Source organism: Leucoraja erinacea, chromosome 3 (assembly GCF_028641065.1).
Source record: "Leucoraja erinacea ecotype New England chromosome 3, Leri_hhj_1, whole genome shotgun sequence".
Lineage (NCBI taxonomy): Eukaryota > Metazoa > Chordata > Chondrichthyes > Rajiformes > Rajidae > Leucoraja > Leucoraja erinaceus.
Window position 1 is genome coordinate 104,874,493 of NC_073379.1, and position 12,669 is coordinate 104,887,161.

At 43.3% G+C, this 12,669-nt stretch overlaps 1 long non-coding RNA gene across 1 annotated transcript; it reads right to left on the reverse strand.

Moving 5' to 3' along the window:
* Positions 1-4,563: 4,563 nt before the first annotated feature.
* LOC129695905 (uncharacterized) lies at positions 4,564-10,950 on the reverse strand. Its single transcript, XR_008723251.1, has 3 exons — positions 10,785-10,950; positions 10,537-10,690; positions 4,564-4,882 (listed from the first exon to the last, which is right to left on the reverse strand). It is a non-coding gene; the product is annotated as an uncharacterized LOC129695905 (long non-coding RNA).
* Between the last annotated feature and the right edge of the window lie 1,719 nt (positions 10,951-12,669).

A 12,669-nucleotide genomic window follows, 5' to 3' on the forward strand; every position in this document is an offset into this window, starting at 1 on the left:
TGCATCTAGCCTGTCCAACCCCTTAAGAATTTTGTACGTTTCTATAAGATCCCCTCTCAATCTTCTAAATTCTAGAGAGTATAAACCAAGTCTATCCAGTCTTTCTTCATAAGACAGTCCTGACATCCCAGGAATCAGTCTGGTGAACCGTCTCTGCACTCCCTCTATGGCAATTTGATTGATGGATATTTCCAGCATTTCCTTTCACCCACCATGTCCATATGAATCATTGATTGCCCATTCACACCAGTTTTATGTTACACCAGTGCAAAGTGCTGGAGTAACTCAGCAGGTCAGGCAGCATCTGTGGAGAACATAGACAGGTGACTATTTTTCAGGACCCTACAGTGTGAAGAAGGACCCCAACCCGAATTGCTACCTATCCATTTTCTCCAGAGATGCTGCTGAGATACTCCAGCATTTTGGCTTGTATCTGTGCCTGCATATCCTTGTATCCATCATAGCACTTTCACATCCACTCCAGACTAGGGGCAATTTATAGAGGACAATTAACCCACAACTCCGCACGGCTTTGGAATTTTGGAGGAAAAAGGCGAAAACCCGTGCAGACACAGGGAGAATATGCAATCTGAACACACACACAGCGCCCGAGGTCAGGATTGAACCAGGGTGTCTGGTGCTGTGAGGCAGCAGCTCTACCAGCCGTGCCAGTGTGTTGCCCAATTTGATCTTTGATAACAAATATAAGATTGAGAAACATAGAAACTAGGTGCAGGAGGAGAGCTAGCTACGGGTCATCAGCCTGTAGCTAGCTCTCTCCACAGAACCTGCTTGACCACTGGGCTACTTCCAGCATTCTCTTTTATTTCAGATCTCCAGTAACTGTATTATCCTGCATCTCACAGCCTGAGCACTACTTTCTTTTCCCCTCTCCATTCTCATTCATCTCCTGCTAGTCATATCTCCTCCAGAGACATGACTGCAATGAAGGTTCATCCCTACCTTTCAGTCACCACCACACTTGAGTCATTCACTCAGACAGATAGTCAATTTGCTCTGACCATCCTCTGAAAATTAAAACATGCTGATTTCTATTATTCCTGGTTCAGTTCAAAGTCGCAAATCTTAATGTTATCTCTAATTCTTTCTCCATAGATGCAACTTAAACTGATGAATGCTTCCAACATTTACATAATTTAGATTGCCAGCACCTGCAGTTCTTTCATTTTAATAGATAGAAACATAGAAAAATATGTGCAGGAGGAGGCCATTGGGCCCTTCAAGCCAGCACCACCATTCATTGTGACCATGGCTGATCGTCCCCTATCAATAACCCGTGCCTGCCTTCTCCCCATATCCCTTGACTCCACTATCCCCTAGAGCTCTATCTAACTCTCTCTTAAATCCATCCAGTGACTTGGCCTCCACTGCCCTCTGTGGCAGTGAATCCCATAAATTCACAACTCTCTGGATGAAAACGTTTTTTCACACCTCAGTCTTAAATGACCTCCCCTTTATTCTAAGACTGTGGCCCCTGGTTCTGGACTCGCCCAACATTGGGAACATTTTTCCTGCATCTAGCTTGTCCAGTCCTTTTATAATTGTATATGTTTCCATAAGATCCCCCCTCATCCTTCTAAACTCCAGTGAATATAAGCCTAGTCTTTTCAATCTTTCCTCATATGGCAGTCCCGCCATCCCAGGGATCAATCTCGAAATCATATCAGAAAACACTAGAATTCCAATTAACCCCAGTTACAAATTAAATCCTTGTGAAGTAAAATTGGACAGGGTGGGTAATTCACTGCAGCTAATGTATAAATAGGTGAACTATTTGAGTATTGTGAAATAGATTATCCACACAAACCAACGAGAAATATCCCCTATCTCAGTAAAAAAAATACTAGAAATGTTACTGCTTTGTTCAAAGGTGAAGTCAAAGCCATCCTTTTTGACAATTACTCTTGGGTGTGGCGATGTGCAGTTGTATTGCAATTGTCGAAATTCAATGTCAATTTTTTTGTTTTACCCCTCCCATCTTGGTTTGTAAGGTCTGTAGTTTTTAAACATTTTATATGTATTGTGTGAGTACAGTGTTGGATATCTAATTTTTTATTTAATATTAATTTTCGCAGCACAGTTGCTGTCGTTTAAACTTAAATGAAAACCAAAGCTATTGACTCTACAGCATGAACCAAACCTTGTACCTGCAATATTGAAGCCCTCCCCTCTCCAGCAGATGGGACAAGCTACATCAAATGTTTGCTACCTCAGTGTGTGATATTTGAGCAGGTCCAAATGGAGGTTGGCTTCCTAGCTTCTTGTCATCCAACCTCGCCTGATCTACGGGCACTTGCTAGCTCTTGCCCCAACCCATCACCTCTTCTTATCAGCTCAATCTTCTCTACTCCCATCAATCTGAAGACGGGCCCTGACCCAAAACATCATCTATTTTCCTCCACAGATGCTCCCTGTCCATGTGTAGTATGTTTCCTGTTCCAGTATTTACTATTTTATAGGGTCAGCTGTACAACTATAGCAAAGATGTACTGTTGCATTGTGTGGTAACCAGTCCAAAAATAATCCGAGGAAACAATGAAATAATATTATTCCGATATTAAATGTGAATTTTACGATTCTTACCATTTGTTTAAAAAGACCAAGATTTATACTTTTGAATATAGCAAAAATATCTTGAAGAAATTAGTCTGAAGAAGGGTTTTGGCCCGAAACGTTGCCTATTTCCTTCGCTCCATAGATGCTGCTGCACCCGCTAAGTTTCTCCAGAAATTTTGTGTACCTTTAGGCGAGGAGATGTTGTTTGTATTAAAAAGAAATGGCCCAGATATGGATGTACTATATTGCCTTGAGAGGACTGAGACAATGGGGGAATTGTTAACATATCTAACACGTTGCTGGAGTCCAGAAGATTGATGTGGGGCTTATGATAGATGAGTAACCTGCACAATTCAATACAATGAAAAGAGCACATAAAGATTTGTGCTAACTCGTCATGTTAAGGTTGCAGCATCCATCCAGCCAGCATTGTGCTGTTGATTTAACCAGAACAAACACATTGCACAACGCTCGGCAGCAAACCTTCCGATCTCTCAACATGTCAAGTACCACGTAAACAAGAGCAGAAGTAATGAACCAGAAGATGTGATAACCTGCTCCTTCCCCAGTGGCGCAGATGGAGATCACCATTATAAATGCAGTCTTTGCTGAGTTCATGTCTAGCAGTGGAGATGAGAGCTTTGACCTCCAACTCTGGCCTGGACTGATTGATAAAAGTATCTGAAAATATATTGAGAGGAAAAAATACTGCCACATCTTGCAAGACTTGAAGTGTTAATTGGAGGATGTCGTGCCCTTGGGATTAAAACCTCCTCTGGTATCTTTGATTGAAACCATCGCAAGTTATTGTACGTGTGTGGCTTGTGGTCGGAGCAGGGGCCAGTTGCAGTGTGGGTGCCAGATCACTACAATGTCAAGTCAAGCACCAGTTGTGCTTCAGAAGACTTTCATGGGATGAGCCACGGCAGGCAGCTGCGTCATTGTGCTGCCCTCAACAAGCTACTGACAGCAAAGAACACTGCAAGATGAAACTGCAGACAATTGCCATAACTGCTGCAGATACCAATGTTAAATCCTGCAAAGGAATCGGTTGCTGCACTTTTTTAAACTGATAAGGGACCCGTTTTCCAGAGTTTCCTTTAAACTTACTGTGAACATTACAGCATTTACTATAATACTGTATAACATTTTTTTAAAGTGCATTGATTGATGTGTAGACTACAGATGCTGGATTCTTGAGCAAAAATCAAAGTGCTGGAGGTAGCACCTGTGGAGGGAAATAGGCAGATGTTATTTTGGATCAGGATCCTACCAGACTGATCAGTTGACTTCTTCAAATATTTTGCTTTTTGAAATAAAAGTGTATTTGTGTATTAATAAGTATAACATCCCATAGTCAGGACACCAAGAAGGGTCTTGAGCAGAAACAGCACCTATTCCTTTTCTCCAGAGATGATGCCTGACCCGCTGAGTTACTCCAGCTTTTTTTGTCCAACCTGGCCCTTAATGTGAGTAGGATGAAAGAGATAGTTGTTGACTTAAGGAAGTGAGAGGGTAAACAGCTCTGTGCTCATCAGTAGAACTGTGGTGGAGATGTCGAGAGTATCAAGTTCTTAGGCATTTGTTTCACTAGCAACCTAATGCCCCTGTCCCACTTAGGAAACCTGAACGGAAACCTCTGGAGACTTTGCGTCCCACCCAAGGTTTCCGTGAGGTTCCCGGAGGTTTTTGTTAGTCTCCCTACCTGCTTCCACTACCTGCAACCTCCAGCAACCACCTGCAACCTCCGGGAACCGCATGGAAACTTTAGGCGGGGCGCAAAGTCTCCAGAGGTTTCCGTTCAGGTTTCCTAAGTGAGACAGGGGCATTAACCCGTGTTTCATTAGCAACCTAACCTGGTCTCTTTACATTGATGTGGTGATACTGAAAGTGCACCAGCCCCTTTGGCATCTGAGAAGATCTGGCATGTCCACAAGGATTTTCTCAAACATCTACAGATGCAGACAATGTTGTGTGCTCTTGTGAGATGACAGCAATGCACAAAGGAGGAGAAAATGACATAATATTTCAGCGGTGGGTAGATCATGTCCATTTAGTTTATTGTCACGTGTACTGAGTTACCGTACAAAACCTAGGTGTTCTCTCTGATACATCGGTATTCTGACCGGATGCATCTCCGTCTGATATGACAACACTTTTGCTCTTGACCACCTGAACCTGCAAAGAGTGCTGAACACCTCCCCGTCCATCACATGCTCATCAGTTCCTTCCATCCAGTCCATATTGGTGCATCAGGAAGGCTGGAAGTATTGTCAGGAGTGCCCGTCTTCCTAGCCATTCCTTTCTGTGAAAAGACACATGAGTTTGAAAGTTTGGACATCCACACTTAAGAACAGCTTCTTCCCCACCGTTATCTAAATCCTGAACCTATTACCTCTTTGGTGCCTCATTGGCCAGGTCTTCTTAACTCTACTTCATGCAGTTATTCCATTATTGTATGTTAATATTAGTTTTGCATTGCTCAGATTTTGCAGATTTACTCGGAATGTTGCAGCATTCTGCTGTTTTGCATATATTGTTTTAATTATTCATGTATTTAACATGACTGTATGTGTACCATTTACTGTATGTATCCCATTAACCTTTGAGCTTCATGTGAACAATGGATTTCAGTACACACTGGTGCAATTTAATTTAATGTCATTTAAGCTAATTGCCCAGTCCAGCACCACCAAAGTCCTGAGCATGCCTGATTTTGTGAATCTCACTCTCTGCTGTAGCTGTGTTGACTAGTACCATCAGTGTTGAACAATAGTCCAAAAGGCCATGAATATTATGAATATTTTGGCCTGAAAATTGGAACTAATGGAATGAAAGTGGACCTTGTGCAGAGTCACAGAGTTAACACAAGGTGCTATTCATCAAGAAGCAAAGTTGGGAACAAATCATTTATGTTGTAAAATCAGGGGATTTTGTGCACCAACTTAATATGCAAGTTGAATCTGCAAGCAAACTCAACACTAGCACTTATTTCAATAGGGTTTGTATACAAAAACAGGGATGTAATGCTGAGGCTCTAAAAGGTGCTGGTAAGGCCGCATTTAGAGTATTGTGAGCAATTTTGGGCACCATTTCTGAGGAAAGATGTGCTGGCTCTGGAGGGGGCCCAGAGGAGGTTTACGAGAATGATGCCAGGAACTATGACAAAGCGTTTGTTGGCACTGGGCCTGTACTTGCTGGAGTTTAGAAGAATGAGGGGGGGGGACATCATTGAAACACTTGGAATAGTGAAAGGCTTGGATAGAGTGGATGTGGAGAGGGTGTTTCCACTAATAGCAGTGTCTAGGATTAGTGGTCGTAGCCTCAGAATTAAAGGACGTTCTTTTAGGAAGGAGATGATAAATGTCTTCAGTCAGAGGGTGATGTACCTGTGGAATGCTTTGCCACAGAGGCCAAGTCAGTGGATATTTTTAAGGCAGAGATGGATAGATTCTTGATTAGTACAGGTGTTGGAGGTTATGGGGAGAAGGGGGTTAGGAGGGAGAGATAGATGAGCCGTGATTGAATGGCGGAGTAGACTTGATGGGCCGAATGGCCTAATTCTCCTGGCTGACCATTGCTGTATTGCTGCTGAGATTTGTAATGAGGGGAGGATGGCATAGTTTGCATTGAGAAATGTTATTTTGCACTTGTTACTTATAAAAAGGACCTGCCTTCTAGCGAGACCCTTTTATCTTATGTGGCCAATGCTCATCCCTTTGCTCCATCAGTGGATGCTGAACAAAGACATCCTCCTTTCCCCACTGACCCTGTAGCTCCGTGATTAATGATCCGTAGGCTCTGGGTCTCTGTACACCTCTTCTTCTGGCACCAGATTTCAACAGGTGAGTTTACCGAGTAAAGCCGGATGAAGATCCACGTTTCTTGGACTAATCTGGCAACAAAATCTCACTGCATGATTTCCCTCCATGTTCCCAGTGCGTAGCTGGCGCTAGGGTCTGCATTCAGCTGCCTTGCTGGAGGATGCATTGATGTAAGATCCAGGGAAGTCAAGTCTCCACCTGGATTCTTCCCTCTCAGATGGTCTTGAATCCCTCAAAATGAAAAGGATAATAAGGTCGTAAGTGATAGGAGCAGAATTAGGCCATTCGGCCCATCAGGTCTACTCCGCCATTCAATCATGGCTGATCTATCGCTTCTTCCTAACCCCATTTTCCTGTCTCCTCCCCATAACCCCTGACATCCGTACTAATCTGCAGAGCCATCCCCATTATTAAGGACCCCTATCAAATAACCATATAATATAACGATATAACAATTACAGCACGGAAACAGGCCATCTCGGCCCTTCTAGTCCGTGCTGAACACGTATTCTCCCCTAGTCCCATATACCTGCGCTCAGACCATAACCCTCCATTCCTTTCTCGTCCATATAACTATCCAATTTATTTTTAAATGATAAAAACGAACCTGCCTCCACCACCTTCACTGGAAGCTCATTCCACACAGCCACCACTCTCTGAGTAAAGAAGTTCCCCCTCATGTTAAACCCCTAAACTTCAGTCCCTTAATTCTCAAGTCATGTCCCCTTGTTTGCATCTTCCCTCCTCTCAGTGGGAAAAGCTTATCCACGTCAACTCTGTCTATCCCTCTCATCATTTTAAAGACCTCTAAGTCCCCCCTTAGCCTTCTGCGCTCCAAAGAATAAAGCCCTAACTTGTTCAACCTTTCTCTGTAACATACGGAGCTCTGTAATCATCCATCACACCACATCTTCTCCATTCTGCCATCTGGGAAGAGGTACAGGAGCATCAGCTGTAAAACCAACAGGATGCTCCACAGCTTCTTCCCACAGGCAATAAGACTGGTTAACGGACTGTGTCCCCTCCCCATATATCAAACACCGACACATCTAACCTCGCCCATACTTTGACAACTGGGCACCTGTCAAAGCAAAGCCACTGTTCGGTCTGAATGTCTGTTTTTATTTCAATTTTGAGGCCTAATTTAGATATGTTAATTTTAATTTTAAAGCTTTATGTATTTATTCTGTTTTTATTAACTGCACTGACGGGAACTGATTGAGAAACAATTTTTTGTTTCTTCTGTGTATGTAAGTACTCGGTGAAAATGACATGAAAGTAAATACTGAATGCTGAATACTAATCAAGAATCTATCTTTCCCTGCTTTAAAAATATCCATTGGCTCGGCCTCCACTACCTTCTGTGGCAAAAGGTTGTGTGTGCTTCCCAGAAGCCTGTCTCTCCCTCATCTTGAGGACATGCTCCTTGTCATCCACAGAGGCCTGCCGTTGTGGGAATGGAAGCTCTGGCCATTGATGAGCAAGTCTGGGTTATTAAAGGGAGCTCCTGTGGACAGATGGGTCCATACAATGGCTGCCAGCACCTTTGTGAAAGCAGCCATGTTAGACAGAGAAGTAATTTTGTTTGCAGTGCCTAGGTGATCTAGTGGTGAACATCGAATTTGGAGATGTGGCAGTGATCTGCTGCAGCTGCTTGAAAAGATCCTGTGCTAAGGAAGTTGAAATCAGGTTTATTATCACAGATACATGGATCTGCAACATCCAGGTTCAGGAATAGCTCCTTCCCCACAGCCATCAGGCTATTAAACTCAACTCATGCAAAACTCTGAACATTAATAGCCCATTATCTATTTATTTGCACTTTATCTGTTTATTTATTAATGTGTGTATATATTTATATAAGGGTACATGGACACACTGATCTGTTCTGTATTCTTGCCTACCATATTCTGTTGTGCTGAAGCAAAGCAAGAATTTCATTGTCCTATCTGAGACACATGACAATAAACTCACTTGAATCTTGAATCTATATAGTCGGCACAGGTTGGTGTGGTCATAAAAAGAATAGGAGTAGAATTAGGCCATTCGGCCCATCAAGTCTACTCTGCCATTCAATCATAGCTGATCCATCTCTCCCTCCTAACCCCATTCTCCTGCCTTCTCCCCATAACCTCTAACACCTGTACTAATCTATCTCTGCCTTAAAATATCCACTGACTTGGCCTCCACAGAATCATCATCCTTTGACTAAAGAAATGTCTCCTCATCTTCCTATGAGAACATCCTTTACTTCTGAGGCTCTGACCTCTAGTCCCAGACGCTCCCACTAGTGGAAACATCCTCTCCACAGCCACTCTATCCAAGCCTTTCACCTTTCTGGCCTGCTTTCACGCTGCATGTCTTAAGCCTAAAATAAATGAGATGAGATACAGATACAGCAAAAATATAGCTTGCAGCGGTATTGCAGGCACATGTACTCAAACTAGCATAGAAAAACAAATTATACATGAACACCATATAATTTTAAGTGCAAAAAACAAAATATTAGTGCAAAAGCACAATTAGAGAAAAGTCTGTTTTTATACAAATGTCTTGGGTTTTTATTGCACAGTCGTCTATCTTTTAGTGTTTTATGTATAATATATGCACTGTTTTTGTGCGTTTAAGTCCATGTGCCTGAGATCCTGCCGCAAGCAAGATATTTCATTGTACATGTATAACACCATACTCGTGCATATGAAAATCAACTTGAATCTAAACGTAAATATATAGCTCCATAATTAACTATCTGCGATTCTTCAGGTGTAGTGTCACCTCCTTTGCAATAAACACCAATAAACCATTGGTTTACTAATTACAGTACTTGTTGTGCCTGTATGGTATTTTCTTTTTTGTTTCATTGACAAGAACACTTAGCTCCTGATGCAGTTTCTCAACTTAAAACATGAGAATTCTACCCCCCCCCCCTCCCCACCCCCATCTTTCAATCTACATTTCTCTGTATCAAAAGAAAATGACCAATTGCTAGAATTTAGTCACCTAGAATATTGAATGATAGGGATAAAATGAGTTGTAGTTGAAAGTTGAGAGAGAAGAGCTATAATATTATACTCTTCATTAAGTGGCAGAGAAAGTGAGATGGAGAGTTAAAACTGACAGAACCAGCACCTGAGGCACGGGTTCAATTCTGACCCTCGCTGCTGTTTGTGTGATGACTACATTCTCCCTGTGACCGAGTGGGTTTCCTTCAGACATACCAGTTTCCTCCACATACAGTTATAGAGTCATATAACATGAACCATCACATGAACTTATGCATTGATGAATGGCTTAATACTGCTCTTAGAACTTATAAACCAATAAAGCCATGGCCTCTGGTCCTGGACTCTCCCACTAGTGAAAACATCCTCTCCACATTCACTCTATCCGGGCCTTTCACTGTTTGAATGAGATCCTCCCTCATCCTTCTAAACTCCAGCAAGTACAGGCCAAGAGCCTTGACAATTGACAATTCAACTGGACAACAGGGAGCTGGGTCAAATTTAAAGTTTAAAGGATACTTTCAAGAGAGAGCTTTATTGGGCTCTTAAAGTTAGCGGAGTCAGGGGATATGGGAAGGGATATGGGGATCATCCACACTGATTGTGGATGATCCCATTGAATGGCGGTGCTGGTTCGAAGGGCCAAATGGCCTTCTCCTGCACCTATTGTCTATTGCCAAAAGTGCTGGGCTAACTCAGCAGATCAGGCAGCATCTCTGGAGAAGATGGATAGGATCGTGAAGATGTTTTGGGTCGTGACCCTTCTTCGGACTAATGAGGAGCTGCCTGACCAGCTATGCCTGCACTTTGTGTCTTCAGTTCTTCTATTGCTCTCTTTTTGAGTTGAATTTCCTTTGTTTCATTGGAGTACCTAATTTTCCAAAAAAGGAACAACACATTATATCACAGAAGTCAGTTTCCATAACAGAGATTTCATTGTTATGACCATTAACATAGTCCCATATGCATGTGGAAATTATAATTGTTTACAGAAGAAATGAGCGACATGAAGATTGAACACAGGTGAAATTAATAACAAATTTAGCATTATTTATTTTGTTAGTTTTTCTCAGTATAGCTTGGCAAATAATAGTTTTGTACTAAATTGTTCTTTGAATGTTTGGTACTTGTACTTGGGACAATGATGATATTTGTGAAGCACTTTCAGATACAAGACCGTAAATCAACACCAAATGCACCGTAATGGAAATCCTGGTAAGGGTGCTAGTCATTGGAGAGTTTCTGGTGAGTAATCCCTCTCTGCTCCAGCGATGCCCTTGGCAGCTCCTGTAAAGATTACAAATCAACTCAAAATAAATGCACTTCAAGGAAATCATCTTCAGCAAATGCTGTAACTGCACAATTTAAAGCTGAGCCTTACCAGACAAGAGACAAGTGTTTAATTGTCATATGTACTGACAATGGAACAATGATATTCTTGCTTACAGCAGCATTAAGGGGCTGTCCCACTTGGGCGACCTAAGCTGCGAGTTTAGAAGAGCTTGCCCTGGACTCAAACTCGCAGCATGGTGGACACGATGTCCTAGGAGGTCATATGAGGTGGCTGGAACTCTCCTTCATGGTCGAGGGGGGTTGCCGCCTACTCGCGGCCTCAGCTAGGCCGTGGAACATTTTTCAGGATATTGAAAACATTTCCGCGAGTAAAGTTTGGTCGGCATGGGTCATTTTCACTCGTAGTGCAGCGGAATGGGGTCGTTATTTACTTACAGGCAGTCGAGGGCAGCCGTAGGCCATCTCCTTCGCTGTCCGGCCATTTTGATTGGTAGGTAAAATGTCCGCTAAACTTTATTAAACTTCTTAAAAGTGTCTCCACTCCTTCTCCCCCTCCCCTTCTCTCCCCTTCTCTCCCTTTCCCTCTTCTTCTCTCCCCCCCCCCCCCCCCCCGCGCTTTCTAAAGGACTAACTCTGTGGCAGCCGTTTACCTTCCTCTTCATCGTGCAGACAGCGCTCCTCCGCTTTCCCTGGCCCCCACCTTCGCGATGTGTTTGTGTGTGTGTGTGCAGCGCGGTCGGTAGATGCAGCTCGCGGTTTCAACGCGGCCGGTCGATCCAGCCCGAGGCTTTCCAGGCGAGTGCCCTCGAGCTTGAAGGTCGAAGACACCCTTCTGGACTCGCGGATTAGGTCGCCCAAGTGGGACAGGCCCTTTACAGGCCTGGTAACACATAGATAACATATAATAAACTAAAGTTCAATCATTAATTCCCATCATGTAAGTAACTTGCAGTGCAAGTAACTGGTAAGAAATTTGATGAAGGAAATAATATGCTTGCAATTAAAACACATTTAGTGAAGTGCTGGGTAAACATAGAAACATAGAAATTAGGTGCAGGAGTAGGCCATTCGGCCCTTCGAGCCTGCACCGCCATTCAATATGATCATGGCTGATCATCCAACTCAGTATCCCATACCTGCCTTCTCTCCATACCCTCTGATCCCCCTAGCCACAAGGGCCACATCTAACTCCCTCTTAAATATAGCCAATGTACTGGCCTCAACTACCCTCTGTGGCAGAGAGTTCCAGAGATTCACCACTCTCTGTGTGAAAAATGTTCTTCTCATCTCGGTTTTAAAGGATTTCCCCCTTATCCTTAAGCTGTGAGCCCTTGTCCTGGACTTCCCTAACATCGGGAACAATCTTCCTGCATCTAGCCTGTCCAACCCCTTAAGAATTTTGTAAGTTTCTATAAGATCCCCTCTCAATCTCCTAAATTCTAGAGAGTATAAACCAAGTCTATCCAGTCTTTCTTCATAAGACAGTCCTGACATCCCAGTAATCAGTCTGGTGAACCGTCTCTGCACTCCCTCTATGACAATAATGTCCTTCCTCAGATTAGGAGACCAAAACTGTACGCAATAATCCAGGTGTGGTCTCACCAAGACCCTGTACAACTGCAGTAGAACCTCCCTGCTCCTATACTCAAATCTTTTTGCAATGAAAGCTAATAAAGGTCATCGGAAGTCACTCGAAACGAGTATGACTGTCCTCATGGAAGACACCCGTGCGTGACTTTGTTTAACGTGGGGAGACTGGTGCACAGACAGCCATCCCACGGTCCTTGACAGATCTGGGTCAGGATCCAGTGGCATAGAGTCTAAGACGGGCCCTTTTTCTGCTGCAGCCTTCCCAGCCGTTGTGACGCTCCACTAAAGTCAGCCATCATCCTCCGCCTGTTTCACCGATGAGGCCTTGGTTGGATTGTTCTTTGTCAGAGTCTTCTCCATCGACCTTACCGCCATGGGTGGCC